The following is a 16,261-nucleotide window of genomic DNA, read 5'->3' as shown; positions in this document are numbered from 1 at the left end:
CATCGCAAAAACCTTACTGTTTCTCACACAAAATGTATAGATGGGCTGAAAAATGACCCTTAACCCCTCCGGATCCCATTAGAAAAAGCATTAAAGAAGGAACTGCGGCGAGAAGGTTATATGGACTCCGTTGGCATCACATTGCGTGAGGGCATTGATTTGGAGTCTCGCAGCACCCTCCTCCGACACGCGGATCTGCTGTGGAAAAAAAATCTGGATCCGGTCTCAAGCCTGGGGGAGGATTCTAATGTAAGGAATCTGCAGCAAGATGTCTCTATCCGATTCGGGGAGGACCTTGCTTGGCAGTTTGGACTTGACTGTTCCTGTAGATTGTGCGCAGCTTGCCACTTACACCGCATTCTATCACTTACTCTGTTTTTTTAAATACTATCTTATACCTTGCAAGCACAAACTGTTTTTGTTACATAAAGATATTCTTATATATTTAAATACTGAAAGCAGCTCTCTGTTGACCAATATTGGTTCAGCTTTGTCAGGGATTCATTACCGGAGTAGCATGGGAAACTTCACATCAGTGGTGGAGTTGTGAGTGGGTCTCTGGTATGGAAATACAAGTGTGCTATAATGACCTAGGTACACCAGCAAAGTTGAGAGTAGGTCTATGTAGTGGAATTAGCAAGGGATGATGTAAATCAGGGCTGGTTCTAGTGGTTAGGCCAGGCCTTCCCAAGAGAGGCCTCTGGCCCACCCAACAGCAACTACAACAAGGATGTCCATTTGTGTTAGTTTCACGTGTGCCTGCAGTCCCTTCGCATTTGCCTCCTCTACACACTTGCAGGACAACGAACAATAAACCTGGATGCTTCATGTCGGTGTGACAGGGCAGTCACAGTGCTAGTGCAGTGAGACATTTTTTTTAGGGACTGTGGCTCCAGCAGGGGGTTTCATTCAAAGGGGAACAAACGCCTTCTCTGTTTGCATTGGAGACAGTGAACAGCAGCTGCCGTAACCTTTGATACATTCCCTGTCCACAAATCGCGTTTTAATGTAATCTTTCCTTGCTTTAGAGTAATTGTTTTTCCAGATGGATGTGTTTTCGTAGTTTATTTTCATGCAATATATGAGGCTTGGGAAGCACATACTGTGAATTGTGAATTGAGTCACATCTGTGTGACTTTGTGAGTTCAAGGTGAGTATGGTTGTTCATGACTGGTCACAATTAAAGCCATGCCGTTGAGGCAGAAGGCAGTGGAATTTTCTTGAATGCTCGTTTCAGGTTCACAGACTGATGCTCAGATACGCGATAATTGTATTTGCCATTTTATGTGCAATGTGTGTGTAAGAGGTATACGCAGTTGTGAAATACTAATAGCACCAATGGAAAAGAAAATGCTGTTTTTACAGGTAAGGCGCAGGAGAGAGAGAGAGAGATGGCATGGTGAATGAAAGGTGAAACTAGAAATTACATGCAGAAGGACAGAGTGAAGAGGCAGTGATGAAGATGAAAATGATGCGAGACATTTAAAGACGGTGGATTTCAGAAAGATGTAATGACGAAAAGGGCGGAAAAATTCCCTCAGTGAGAGATTGCCCAAGAAAGTAGTGTTAAGGGGACAAGAAGAGTGACTGACACACTCAGAAGACCACTACCCCAGCCAACAATCGTAGTAATGTTTAACAGTCTCTTCCTTTCAGAATTAAAACATTTCCAATTCTAAGTACTCACAGCATAATCATTGTCGTTACACGTTTATTTGATACTGCTAACAAGCGTTGGCAAAGCCAATAGGATAAACTAAATTTAGGCATATAATTGTTTGTTGTGTGATATAGCTGTATGCAGAGCTAGAATTAAGGAGGATCCAGCCAATTCTCATACCTGGGAGCTATTATTAACCTGTATCTGGGATGGACCCAGTGAAATATGCTGAATTTGTCCTGGTGTATTTTGCCCACACTTGGTCACATTCAGCAGCGCCTGCACGTAGTCTGCTTTCAGTTAGGAGCAGCAACAGGCAAGGGGTGAAGAGGAATTCTTATTTTCACTCCAGCCTGGGCCCCATACAAAGGACTCACTTAACGGGCCAACAACCCTCCTTTTGTTGGAGTCCCATCCCAGCTAAGAGCTAACTGACTACAAGAAGCCAATAAAATGGAACGAAACAAAGTAAACTCAGCTTGTTACCACTTCATAAGTGCTTAAGAGAAACAATGATTTGGAAAGAGGTTTGTGACTTTGTTCAACTGCTATATGTAAGATATGCAAAGAATGTCAGATGTACATGTATGAGTAATAACATTCATAAAGATTTAAATAGAACCTACTAATTTAATGTTTATATTTCATTTCTTTTGTTGCGCTGTTCATCCCAATTTACTTTACACACACATTACACACTGTTTCACACACATATGGAGACAATGAATCATACAAATGCGTAAGTCAATGTAAGGAAATGTTACATAAGATAATGATGTTTACAAGTAGCTCAAATTCACAGAGTCATACTGGTAGTCATCATATGTTAAGAGTGCTTGATGTATTAAAAGAGAAAGTGAAGATTTTAAATGTAATGCAGTGGTTCAGGGTTTGTCTAAACTAAAAAGTCTTTATTACTACCCAAAGAATCCCTTTCAAGCAACCTTAGAATTTTGAAAGATTGAAAAAAGAATAAGATTCGAAACCTGTGCCTTATGGCCTGTTTGTAGCTCCTTGATGCCGGTTCTTGGCTCACTGTGCTATATTAGAACGTGTGTGACTTATGAACTGCAAGTTACAAAATAATTTGCTACATAAGTGGTAACCCAGGGACCTACCGCCATAAAATACAAATCTATGATCTGTGTGTTGTGTTTTGCTGTGCAGCAGACACTTGAACCATCTATGCCACAACTGTGATTACACAAAACACAATTAGTGAATTAACCACCAGAGTTATCTTACCATTTTTATCCCCTCAAACCTGCTGGGAACACAAAGATCTCTGTAGCAGTTGTTTTACCCAGTAAGATGTTTTAAAATGCAGCCTGTTTGTGACAAATGAAGTAAGCCAGAACAGATTTTCTGTCACATTTATCCTTGTTGACCTGATTGTGCCACTCAGAACCCGCCCACACTGCTGCCAAACCTTGATCCCTAATTTATGGTCTCCTGGAATACTTTTTTCCCTTTCCAGGAAATTTTTGGATGCAGTCGTGGAGTGCATGCCTCTAAACTGGATTTCACAACAAAAAATATAGTATTTTTTTTTACCCCGGCCTAAATGTGTCTCTATGATTTCAGGGCTTCTATTTACGACTTATTGGCAATCTAACTATACCGACAGGGGATTGGGAAATAGCTAATTTTGCGCAACGATCGACTCCAACCATTTCCATTTGAGAGGGCTCCTTCTCTAGTCCTGCTAGGCAAATTTTGGATCCCAAGCCCATAAAGAACAAGCATTTACAATGCAATGGTCTCGGCATTGGTAAAGTTAGAGCTATTTGTATTGCTCATGACATTCTTTTAGTTTATGTTTTTGTTTTTAAAACATTTAAAGAAACGGCACAGCAAATGCATGAACCTGCTGAGATACAGCTGTGTGAGTGTGACCAGGGTGCAATCATGTGACCCTGACACTCATCCCTGCCTGGGTGAGTTATCCTGCCTGCTTATCTTGTTAACAAGGACGTTCCACACTGGCCTGTGTGAAGCAAAGGGAAAAGGTGACCAGGGCCAGTCCGGGAGGGTACACAGGTCACCCTTTCCAAATAATAACTCACACCGCGTGGTCATGTTTGTCCCAGTCATATGACCGCAAAGAAGGAATAATGCGACAATCAGGGTGAGTCATAAGAAGCCGGGCTGCTGAGTGACACAAGACTGATCCCAATGACCAATAAAACCAATAACACTGGACGAACCACTAAACTTGGGTTGCGGAGCAGTGTGGCACCCAGCATAAAGCACTCCAACGCCTCTTCAGCAGTAGCAAGAGCTATATAAACGTGATACAATACACATCACAAGGCTACGATCTAGGTTGTGATTTCTATCTAACAGCTCACAACCAAACACAAGTAAAATGTTTTTGTTCCGCCCAGTACAACTTGGACAATTGGTTGGCCCACTTCAGCTACTGGTTACCTTTACTGTGAGTTACAGCATTATGCCCTTTCACAAGGAGCAATACACAATAGTGCTCTTCTGTGCCAGGGCTATAGCAATGTGTGCTTTTAGAGCACCTAAAAAAACATTTTCGCATTTATCCCCCTTTTTAAAAAAATCAAAAATTTACAAGGGCCCAACAGCTATCCCAACAAAACCTGTCTCCAAGTCCAGACATACAAAGAGCCAAACTTCATGGTGCTCAAGAGGATCTGGTGACGAATTCCAGAGCAGTTTCAGAGAATGTTAGGGAAGTTCTGCGATCCAATACGTTCCGATTAAGCCCCACTTGTCCTGTACAATGACAATACCGTGGTGATTCCAATGTATCAAGGATATTGCTCACGGAAGAGATGGGAAGCACGCTTTGAGAGAGAATTATGCAAACGAACGACTAAATCGAACGGTTTCTCCTCAAAGTTAACTAAGATCTCAGCGACACATGCTGCCTCACAGTCAAAGGTCCTTTGCAAAGGTTGACTTCCCACCTTTCTAGTACGGAGTACCGGCACTTTTTTTAAGAGGGAGAGTACCGGCACTTCTCAAGACAGTCGTAATACTTTTAATTAGAGAGTACCGGTACTTCTCAGAAATAAGCAGGTACTCTGATACGGAGTACCTGCACTTCTATTTTCCCCATTTCAAGCACTGCTTTTCATTATGCTGATACTACCACAATTGTTGCCTGCAGCAAGCACGACTTAATACCATCTCTCATACCTTGCAAAACACCTGAATGTCAAAAATAACAGCCGCTTTTTTTGCCACTTAGTTCATTAATGGGGCCCGGGGTACACTTTCATTCTGGTGCCGTGGCCTATTTTGTGTCCCAGTTCAACCTTGTACGCATTTCTTTGACAAAGTTAAGACTTGGGACATCATTTTGGGAGCAGGGGCACTAAACAGACACGTGTCAGACGAACTGCGTGGTTTCTAGCTTTCGGGTTCAACGACTAGGGAGAGGGTTAAATAAATGAGGCTTCGCTCCTATCTCTGGATATCACTGTTCTCTCTGCCCTCCACTACTCACGCAATCGGCGGTGCAGGGGAGCGCGGCTTCTCCACAGCGGTTAGTACGGCTGGCACGGCAAAAGGGAAGGGTAATCACCGGCGTCTCACAGAAATGCCAGACTGCGCTGGCGCTACCAATGCGCAGGGGTGAGCGGGTATGCTTTTTAGGAATCTCCGCATTGGCCTGCCCGTCAGCGGAGCCATTTCGAAAAGAAACCTCATTGCATCTAAATGTAATACACCCTTTCAAGTACTACGATGCATTCGCGTTTCCTCCCTTCACTCCTTTGTTTATTAGTAATTTGTGTCCACTGCTGACAGTAGTTGAACTTTCCGGCTCCTACGGAAAAAGGCAAGCTAAGAACGGAAATAGAAGAATGCTATACTATCGTAGAGTGAAACGCATATTTGGTCGTTCTAGTCCTACCTCTGTTTTCAACCTTCTTTGACGCGTCAGTGCTAGGAAACGTCACGCAAATGAAAGACGAGCTTCAGCCAAGTTCGAAACGATTTCCTGTTAAAGGAAAAAGGTGTTCCTCGTGGGGGATGAGTGTTTACTTTGACCCACATTATGAAGAAACTAAGCTTATATTGTGTGGGTTTTACATCCAGTACCAACAATGCGCGCACTACAGAAAGTGAAATTGCAGTTAGCCTTAATGCCTGTGTGCCAATCGAGCCCGTGGCTTCAACGAGGCAGACTCCGTAAGACCAGCAGATAAAGATGAAAAATGCGTCCGGACGCCGGGACGCCACCGCCTTTCTCCGAGGCGAAGCAGAAATGCCTCGGAGAAAGGCAGCGGCGTTTTCGAATTCGGGGGCGTGTTTTTCTTTTCTCTCCTCTAGCCATTGGCTGGAGGAGATAATCAGAAAAGTTGAAAAAAACACGCCCCCGAATCCGAAAAGGACGGGGCCTGTTCGGAGTGACGGACCTCTTCTCCAATGGCTGGCCAGCATTCAAGAGGCCAGCCAATGGAGAACAGGGGAGAAGAGGGGCGGGTTCAAGCCCCTCTACTCCAAGTCATTATCTCTCGCGAGCGAGACTGCGCAAGCGCAGCCTTCGCTAGCCGAGACCTAAAAATTAGTTCCAAAGCCAACGGAATGCACATCACAAACAAAGACTAGGGCTCTCTTAAAAGCAACATAGTTGACACTCAATGACACCAACATTCACTTTGTTTCGTGTTTAAATGCTGCTGTGACAAATCTGTAGCACATTCTCACGGCACTCAAGCAAAAAATGAAAACTCTACTCTTTAGATGACACCACAAAAACCCATCCACATCCATGCTCTGTAAAATTGAGTCTTACTAATAGGCTACTTGGAAACTGCTTTGAAGCCTCAATAAGAGATGCAGAAAACACTATACAAATGCTAAAATACTAATTGTTTATTAATGGTAAGGATTTATTACAGGTGGTGTCTCTGAAAAACTAATTGAGTTGGGTCAGAGCCAATCATATGTCAGGAATTATATTTATAATATTTGGCAACTCGACATGTGGCTGAATCAGTCTGAGCTCATCCTCATTTTAACTGATACCATTCTGTTATAAAATCACCCTCTTTTCTAATCTCATTTTAAGAGCATTCTCTTTTGTTCCTTTCCGTCATACCTTAACATGTGGCGGTCACTGCCACTGCCCCAAGAACTTTAAATGCACCATGCTATCTTTTTAAATAATTATTAGAGAGCAATTACAAGTCCCATGCAAAATGTGGTTGATATCCTCAGTATTTTAAGCAATGTGACCGACCCAGTATGCATTAAATTGCAATACTAACCAATTTTGTCCAAAACTCATGGGAGGAATCTGTCGTCCCATAACTATAAAACCATTTTATTTTGATCATTGCTACTTTGCCCACACTATTTTAAAAAGCTCTGTCATTCATGATTCCAAAACTATCTAAAGACAACTCCTAACCCTGTGTCAAAGTTTCTTGAAACACTCTCAACTTTTCACGAATAACACTATTATATCTAATAAAATGAACTACTTGCTATGGATGTTCAAAACTTTTTGGGAGAGAAATAAGAGTAGGATCCTGCAAGCAGTCTGTCACCAGTGCCCTACGAACTCGTACGAATAGCTTTCTGTGTGGCTGGACAGTGAGGAGGAAATATTATGGTATCACATCATGCATCAAGAAATTAACTCAGACACTTCACTACAACTAATGACAGAAAATGCAAGCTCCCTTCGGAAGTTGGTTTAAAGTTAAATACAGAAAAAAAGTGCGTTGGGCACAGGCATAAGTTGTATCCACTAGATCCAGCATTACAAAAAACATGTTACTGTTCCTACATAGATATGCCCATATGCAATGGATATTTTCAGAGTCTAAACAGACCTCTAAAAATCCCGACTTGTACCCACTTACCCCATGTATCTTCATTGTCAACCCAGGCTTCTTCATAGCCCTGCCAGGTCTAGAATTCTAGAACCGGGCCTGGTGTAAATCAGAACTAATGCAGACTGACTGTGGATGTCCAAGTACTATAATAATAGCATTACCACGGTTCAGGATTTAATGCATATTCTACTTAAAACACAGAAAGATAATTGGCAGGAATGCTGTAGGCCAATTGTCTTAGGCTGCAATTCCGATCAGGCAATACCAGTTGGGATGCAGTGAGTACGTAGCTATGTATCACTGGGGAGAAGAGTGGAGCATTACAGAAGACGTGTGAGGGCCATTTAAGACGGCGAGCTGTCTTATTGCATTGACAGCAGGTTGACAGATTTCGACAAATGCCTTAAAATTACTTTTCTGCTCGGGAAAAGAGAAGGCCCAAAAGGCAAAACATTCTGCATGGTGCTGTGAAAATCATTGCACTGAGGTTCCTCTAACTAATATGTTCAAACCTACACAGGGGGATTCGTTTAGGTGTCAGGGAATAGCCGGTGTTGGGAGATGGCGAGGACACATGCAAGTGGTGCAGTGGAGAGTTAAGAGGTAAAAGTAGGAGTCGAAAAGTGCAGACACACAAGTAGAGGTAAATAGGAGAGAAAGCGGCACAGAGTAAGAAGACTGTGTTCGATGTAAAATGTGCAGAAAGCAGGTGGTGGAGAGAGATGCAGGTGAAAGTGATGAGGAAAGCAGACATGGGAGAGGGGCTGCTTGAAGAGCAATGGTTGTAGAAAGAAAAACTGAAAGATAAAATATTTGAAATACAATTAAGGAGCCCGAAGTATACTCTGCACATCACATATTTTTACTCCAGGCCACACCTAAGTCTGACCGCCCTGTAGGATCCTTCCCAAATTGTACGAGGTCTCTGCGAGAGGCACATACGGCTTACTCCTGAGCCATAATGGTACTATTGTAACCTCGTTTTGTGTAAAGACTGAATGCTTACTGGCAGCACTTAACCTCTTCTGTCTGCTAGAGAAGCTTGCACACAGGATTGCCATGTTGTGCTAGTGAATGAACAAAAGGGGCAGTTTCAACTATAAACGGTGAGGAGGGTTACTTGATTTTCCACGAGTCGGAAACCCTACAATTGGATGGCACGTTCAAAGGTGATACGTGCAACATCACAAACGGCAAAAGCAATACTCAAAGGGCTTTGATAAGTCATTGGTCAATGGGAGACAAATAAGGAATCCGTAGGAAATCACTCTTCAGTAAGAGTAGCGACAGGAGCACTACACTTGTGAGTAAATCAAGAGATGAGAGTAGTTGAAATATGCAGTAGAGTGCTGTCAAAACACACTTGAGTATGTAAACGGGCAAAAGGGCATATACTCCTACATGGAGGCATCTGAGGAACAGAGTAGGAGAGTGGCAAAAAAGGGATTCCGCTTTTTTCCCTCAGACTCAATCATTTAAAAACACCCACGTTATGATAAATGGAAAGACTGAACCAGTGACAAACAAAGCCAAGACTTTATTTGATTGGAAGACCGTTTGCTGATGACCTTGGGTATCCAACATAACCCTTTCAGTTCATGGAACAAGGACTCCAGGCAATGAAAACGTTTAACATTCTGCAAAGGGCAGTGAGGCACAAATCCAACTTTGTAAAAAGCAGGTACAATAGCAAAACATGCATTGGAAATGCAATCGGTCTCGCATATGTTTGTGTTGAAGCTCTTGGAATTGTAAATGGCAATGTACTTTACTTATGTGTTATGGAGTGTATGTATGTGGTGTGTAGTGGAGCTGATTGGATTAGTTATTTGTGTAATTGTGCCTTAATATTAAATATTATTGTGCCTTATAAAGTGTTTTTAAATAAAAGCTTTTGAGGAGCGAGAGAATGCCTTCTGAATGATGCAGTGGAAGATTTAAAAATTGAGGACAGAATCAATATTTGGGAAAAAATGTAAATGCGTAGCTCTCCATTTACACTCTATTTCACCAGTACTGTGGAGGGATCTGAAACCCAGCGTCACTGAAAAGAGCAGCGTAAAAACATGGGTGTGTTGCTACCAATAAAGTGCATATACTATGTGTTGGACTTGGCCCTTCTGGCAGGTTCACCCCTGAACTTTTTGCTTTTTATTGGTGACTTGGTGTGGAGATTTTTGGTTTCTGCGCACTTTCCCTGTGTCCCAGGGTAAAGTGCGTGCGCACTCTGAGTGCATGTGGTGAGATAGGCCTGCCCTCCCATAGGAATGCATGGGGAATGTATGTGTCCCTAGTAGTTCCTGATGCGTGGGGTGTGCAGGCCCGAGTTTGGTATGTGCGGACTCGTGTGATTGAATGCTGCGCGATGATGTGTGCGGCGTGCATGTACCTAGTGTGGAAGTGCCACTTCTAGAAGTGGGCACTTCTGTGTGCAGTGTGTCTGGCGTGTGATTGGCTGGAGCTGGCTGGTGACCCTGGCTCCAGGAGTCTGGTTGGGTCTGCCCCAGTGGTGTGTGTGAGATTAGCATGCTGATGGCTGGGGAGGAGTGCACCTTGGACCTGAATAGGGCAGGGCTTTCCCCACACAATGCTGGCTCCGCCCCCTGTGGTGTGACTGACGACCCTAGCCCTGCCAGTGAATAGAGTGAGGGGCTGAGCACATCAAGGGTGCTCCCCAACCAGCTGCGACTGGTTTTCCCCCTCACCCTGAACCAAGAACAAAGGGTTTTAGTGTATAAAAATGGGGCTGTGTCCCCACAGAAACTGTTCTCTTCCAGGATCCTAGCTGAGGGGGGCTGCTGCTGCTGCTGGAGGCCAGGAGGAACCGCCACTTGGGACTGCCTTCCTGCCCTGGAGGGCCCAGTGAGCTGGCCCCTGGCCCAGCCTTGCCCCCTGCCTACCTTCCTAGAGACTTTGCTGGACTTTGTGCTTGTTCGCCTCTAAGCACTGGGAACGCTTTGCTTGTGTCCCTAAAGCGCCTGGGAGCTTTTGTTGGCCTTTGGCGCTGAGAGCGCTTTCACTTTTTGTTCCTAGCGCTAGGAGCGCTTTATTTCTGGTATCGAGTGCCCACCGCGATTTATTGTCTAGTACCGAGCAGGTGCCCACCCTGCATCGCGGCGCTAGGAGAACCAAGCGGGAGCCTACCCCGCTACTGGAGTGATTTGCTGATAACGGGTGCCACCCCGCGCTTTTATGGTCGTTGGTGAATCGGGAGCCTTCCCCGTGATCGACTTTATTTGCAACGTAACCGGGAGTCTACCCCGTATCGCCGCCGTCACCAGGAGCTCAGGGCCGCCGCGCTGCCTGCGGCGACCCGGAAACAAAGGGAAGTCCAGCCTTCGTGGAGGCGGGGCCGGAGCCCGGAAGAGGAGCGGAAGGGAGCCCACCCCGCGCTCCAGTGAGGACGTGTGGCGACTGCCCCTGCAGGGCTCCGGCAAGTGGGGGAGAGCCCTGCATCCCGGAGAAGCCCCGCGCCAAGCAGAGAAGCGCCGCCGGAGTCCCGGTGAGTAGGGCAGCCTGGTGGTTTTCGGAGCGCCTGACGCTCCCTCAAAGGAGGAGGGGGCAGTGCTTACCGAGCCCCGAGGGGCGCTCCGGCATAGAGGAGCATTTATCTTATGAGGAAGAGCGACCCCGGAAGGCAGCGAGCCGCTCCGACGTTGGCACCCATATGTGTATTTCAGAGCCTGAAGGCTCTAACGGGGCACCTTTGTTATTGAGCCACGAGGCTCTAGGGGGCGTTTCCTGTTGTCTTGAGCCCACGAGGCTCCAACGAAGGGGCAGAGTATTGGTTTAGAGTCCCCGTGGTTCCTACGTCGCTTTGGGGGCATTAGACATGCCCAGAGCCCGGTGAGGCTCCAGTGTTGGCCCCACCATTTGTCTAGAGTGCCACATTTGTTTTAGAAGGCGCAGTGGTGCCCACGCTCGCTTTCTCCAGCTGCCCAGCACTTAGTGGGCAGCTGCAACGTGTAGGTTGTGCCTCGCGCGCCCTGGTCTGCGCAGTCGCGCCCTGACTTTGCTGGACACAGGGTGTTTGAGCCCCGACAAGGCCAGTTGGCCTAGGGACTGCCACAGGTGGTGGCGAATGTGAGTTTTGCGCTATTGTTCCTTTCCTGCACCCCTGAATGTATTTTTATGCGTCATGTGCCTTGTGTTTACACCTCTGAATGTTTTTATGCGTCATGTGTAATGTGCGTTTACCCCTACAGGTATTGTGATACTTAGGTGGTTGTTTTCTCCTAGTACAGGTGGTGCTATTGAGGTCCTGGTTCCCTGCGCGATATTTTCCTAAGGTGGTTAGGGTTGCGTAGGTGGTACTTACCTGTTACCAGTAGTTACTGGTTGTGTGCTACATGTTCTATTTTTAGTGCTACAGTGATTGTATGTGCTATGTTCTAAAGTAGTATTCTTATGTTCTAAGTTCTAATTTCTACCAAGTGCTAATTCCTAACAGTGGTCCATGTGGCCCTGTCCCCTGTATATATAATCCCTTGTAAATTCTGCCCGTGCCTGTTGGCACATTGTAAAGTGTGTGTTTTTATCTAATGTGTTTTGGTATAATACAAAGGCTATTTTTATATAATACCTTGTGTGGAGTTTCTTTTGTGGTGGGCCTTGGGTGTTGTTGCTGGGTGCGCACTCAAACGCTTTACACATCGCCTCAGAGATAAGCCTGACTGCTCGTGCCAAGCTACCAAGGGGGTGAGCAGGGGTTATCTTTGGTGTGTACCTTCCTTGCCCTGACTAGAGTGGTGGTTTCTGCCTGGCTTTGGCGCAAGCCCTAGCCAACCAGAAATCCCATTTCTAACACTATGTGTCTGTAAAACATCACATACCAGGCGTGGGGGTAAAATATGTGTGGAACCGATTTCCACACAATGCTCAAACAGTCAACGGTACTACATTAGGGGCTAGAAAATGTACATGCTGTAAAAGCTTAACCAAAAACTGAACAGCTCTAAAACCAATGTGCTCCTTTAAAATTGACAGTTGTGATCGAACTCCAATGGGCCCATGGCATTACACAACTAGTCATTCACTCACGGTCAGACAATTATCGGAAGGAATTGGTGAGGTGACAAAAAGTGAGACAGGTACTTTAAGGTGGATCAAAAGAGTATGGGGTTGACTGCACTGTCAAATTACTTGAAGAGACTTAAGGGGAGGGGTAATCTAAAGACAATGTAAGGGGGCGATGAAGAGAGAAGAGCCTCCGAGGAGGATTCTGAAGTGAGTTCTGGGAATAGTAGGGAACCATAGTAGTACATGGGAAGAGAGAGATGTCACTGTACAGGAGATTAATGAGGGCGGAGGACATTGAGAGAATTTGATGGAGAAGAATACGAGAGAGACACAGCAGGAGAGATCTCATTTTAAATACGTAGGAAGGTGCATGCTTACAAACACTCCCAATGATGCTTGTACGCCTCTCAATTTTTAAAGAAAAATGCTGTTTCCACTTACCTTTAACTAATTTAAAATGCCCTTCATATGTATATTCGTTATGGAAAATAAAAATCCTCTGTTTTTTTCTAAACTCACAAACTGTTAACAAAATGCTAGCATATAGTATGAAGGCAAAAAAGTAAAGTGCATAATGGACGGAGAGGGCGGGGGTCGATTCTTCAGCGAAAACCTGAATAATCGGAAATACATAAAAGACTGGGTTATGGGTGTGAGGAAGAGGTATCGGCTGACACAGATAGCGGAGGTTTCCCGAGAGGTGAGTACGTGGCAGAAGTAGATTTAAAGTCCTTACTTGCCGTACCCATGAATCATGCCACTGTTGTAAAACGCTCTGGTGGCTCTGCGCTATATACATTTGCAAAAATAAAAATAAATAGGCACATTACGCAGAATAGCATTTTGAAAATGTTCAATTGTAAACTGATACTATTTCTGCAACTGGTTATATTACACACATACCCAGCTTCATTCAGTTCTCCAAAAATCTACGAACTTGGGTATATCACACAGACAGACATACTCCTACCTTTTAAAGGCAAGAGGCGCTCACCTGGCGTGCTTACAGCCCAAGGCTCCTATGAACTCCTAAGTTTCCAAAAGGTATGTCATATGACTAAAGGTCACATGGCAGCAAGCTCAGCAAACTCAATATCCCATTGAAACTGAAGACGGTCGACGATAATTCCAAGAAGGCCGGTCTTTTTTTATTACCATAACAAAGGCACCATCTTGAAATGGGCGATTTCATAAAACCGTACAAAGCAAACAAGTGGCAAACCATTTGGAATGTTTTCATTAACTATAGCTGTAATAAGTTACAACCGTTTTAAATCGCGCTCACATTTTTAGTTACTGAAATAGCTAAAATATAGATTTTTTTTAGAACTGATTTTGGTGTCCAAACGTATCGAACAAAGTTTTTTTCACGGCAACTGTTATAAAGCGGCTGGAAAGTGCGTGCTTCAGTTATCCAGTTAGACGATCTTATTGGCATTCTGAGCTGGTCCCTGCCCTCAGAGTAAGAAAAGTAATTACTAAAGACGTACTTACAAAGCGGCACAAATCTTGTGCTCGGGATATTTTTCTCAGCTTTCGACGGAGAGAAACTGGTCGAAATAAAGAGAAGCAGGAACAGAAAGCAATAAAAAGGTGATCAGCAGATCTCGGAAGTCACCCTCTTCCAAGCTTGGGTAGCGACTCCTACATATGATGACGTCTCCAGCGGTTGCCATGGCAGTCAAGCACAGACAATCTTTGACGACACCCCTGAACTAGTTCTTCCTCTTTCTGCGCAGGAGCGTCTGTATAGTGACTGCTGGACGCATACGCAATATAGCCATCTGGACCGGTCAGGCAAAATATAATGCGAACTCACCTAGCCAATCCCAGGAGAAAACAAGCATTTACATATGCAATAGGACTCGTATTTACACGAGACCTATTGCATTGTAAACAAAAGTGCGGACGTCCAAGAACGTACGAACAGGTGTGGGAGGGGGGGGGGGTGGTGGGGAGAGAAGTTACAAAGTGCGGGAGGGAAGGGGGGAGGCAGGGGAACAAAACAGTTTTTAAAGTAAAGGGGCCGATAGCCATGGAAGGAGAATAATGACGACATGGCTGTCAGGAGAAGGGACTAACAAGCTGAAACTAATGAGAATGCAGCATTTACAATTTAAGCCAATTAAAAATATGCTCGAAAAGTGGGCGGAGCTTCACCCTACTATACTGTATACTGCATGCCTCGCAAGGTGAGCAGCGCGTTGCGCTGCAACGCTATGCGAGACCTAAACAAACTTGGAAAGAACAACATTATAATAACTTTAATTTACATAACACATATCTTTCATAAATTAATCAAGCAGATAAGTTATGACACTGGTAACCAAGCTAACTAGTTACTAGGGACGGTGAAATTAATCACTGGCAAATTCAACTACATTTTGCACATAAAGATTAGCAGAACCATGAGGTTAAAGAGGCTGCGCTAAGGAGCGCTGCAGGTCCTGGCAGAAAATAATAGGCACGTTATAAAAAAACAAGCATTTGTAATGCAATTGGTCTCACATTTTCTAAACTTTGACCCATTGGTAATGTAAATGACAATGCCTTTTATTATTGCAGGTTTTTAAACACATGAATAAAAGCTATTGTCATTCACAATGTCAATAGCTCAAAATCTCACAATTGTGAGACCTATTGCATTGCAAATTCTTGTTTTCCCGATCTGAGGCCTTGTGGCTGGTTAGGGAAAGCTGAAATAGAGCGTGGGGTGTCCCTGAAGTGGGCGCAGCGCTCAGCATAAAAGTAAAAAAAAAATGTTCATGAAAGAGTTCGGGATACTACTTTGAGGTAAAAAGATGTGTAAAACGAGCCATTAAGATAACTGCCTGACAAGAAAAATGCTGAGGAGTCGTTTTTTTCTTTTATTCAAGTAGGAACAATTTATTACAATTTCCTCAGGCAGTTCTTTTTCCGTCAGAAAAATACTAGAATTAGAACCCATCTTCTCCACTTGTAGGCAGTTTAGCACAAGCTTCAGGTAGAAGGCATTAGTGCACTTGGTAAGCGCGAGGATTTAAGAGTATATTGAAGTATCCTAATGAGGGCGAAGGAGGCAGGCAGCCTGAGAACAGGATGCTGTGCGAGGGGGTAGTTATGAAGTGTTGAGGGCAGCGGAGGTCACTGAGCATGAGGCGCATTTCATTAAAAAACGCGGGAGAGCGCGTGAACGTTTCTGTACGGTAGGAGGTAGATTGCGGAGGTGAAAGTGGTGGTTAATGGAGGCAATAGCTTTGTACATGCTAAGAGTAAATGTTCTGTGGAGAACAGGAGCATTAGGTAAACGCAGATATAAAGGGTATTGTCAGAGAGAGGCCGTCTCGTGATTGTCTGCTTTGCCCCCCCCTCCTAAATTGTGTCCTAAAAATACCGAAAACACCACATGCTTCTCAACAATGAGTGGACTGCAATCTGCTCTTTACAGCAGACGCGTCCACCATTGTCCTGGGCGCTTGGAAAGTGAAAGCGCGCATGGCGCTCTGAATGTTATAGGGCAAGCATTTCGTGAAATAGGACAAACTCATTAAAGGAAATAGTGCTTACAGACTAAATAAAGCATCCCATGTAACAGAAGTAAAAGGGCCAGTCCTCATGGGAGGATACAAATGAAGAAACGGTGGTACTAAGGAGGGACTAACAAGCCTAATAATGAATCAGAAGACAGCATTTACAAAGGACAATGACACATGCCAATGAAAAATATGGGCGGAGAGTGGGCGGGGCTCAAAGTACATACTCCAATACAGCATGGCTCGCA

General features: G+C 44.6%; 1 long non-coding RNA gene across 3 annotated transcripts in view; it reads right to left on the bottom strand.

Moving 5' to 3' along the window:
* Nucleotides 1-14,154, bottom strand: part of LOC146870156 (uncharacterized) — a 282,985-nt gene extending 268,831 nt beyond the window's left edge. Inside the window, exon 1 of one of the 3 annotated variants that reach the window (XR_014959106.1) lies at nt 13,992-14,154. This is a non-coding gene — a long non-coding RNA (uncharacterized LOC146870156). Of the gene's footprint in view, nt 1-13,495; nt 13,615-13,991 lie in introns of those variants that run through there. The other 2 variants (XR_014959100.1, XR_014959094.1) reach the window with 2 other exon arrangements.
* Nucleotides 14,155-16,261: the final 2,107 nt, after the last annotated feature.

Source organism: Triturus cristatus, chromosome 1_1, assembly GCF_964204655.1.
Source record: "Triturus cristatus chromosome 1_1, aTriCri1.1, whole genome shotgun sequence".
NCBI lineage: Eukaryota > Metazoa > Chordata > Amphibia > Caudata > Salamandridae > Triturus > Triturus cristatus.
The sequence above is the reverse complement of the archived record's forward strand: the minus strand, read 5'-3'. Positions and strand labels throughout refer to the sequence as shown.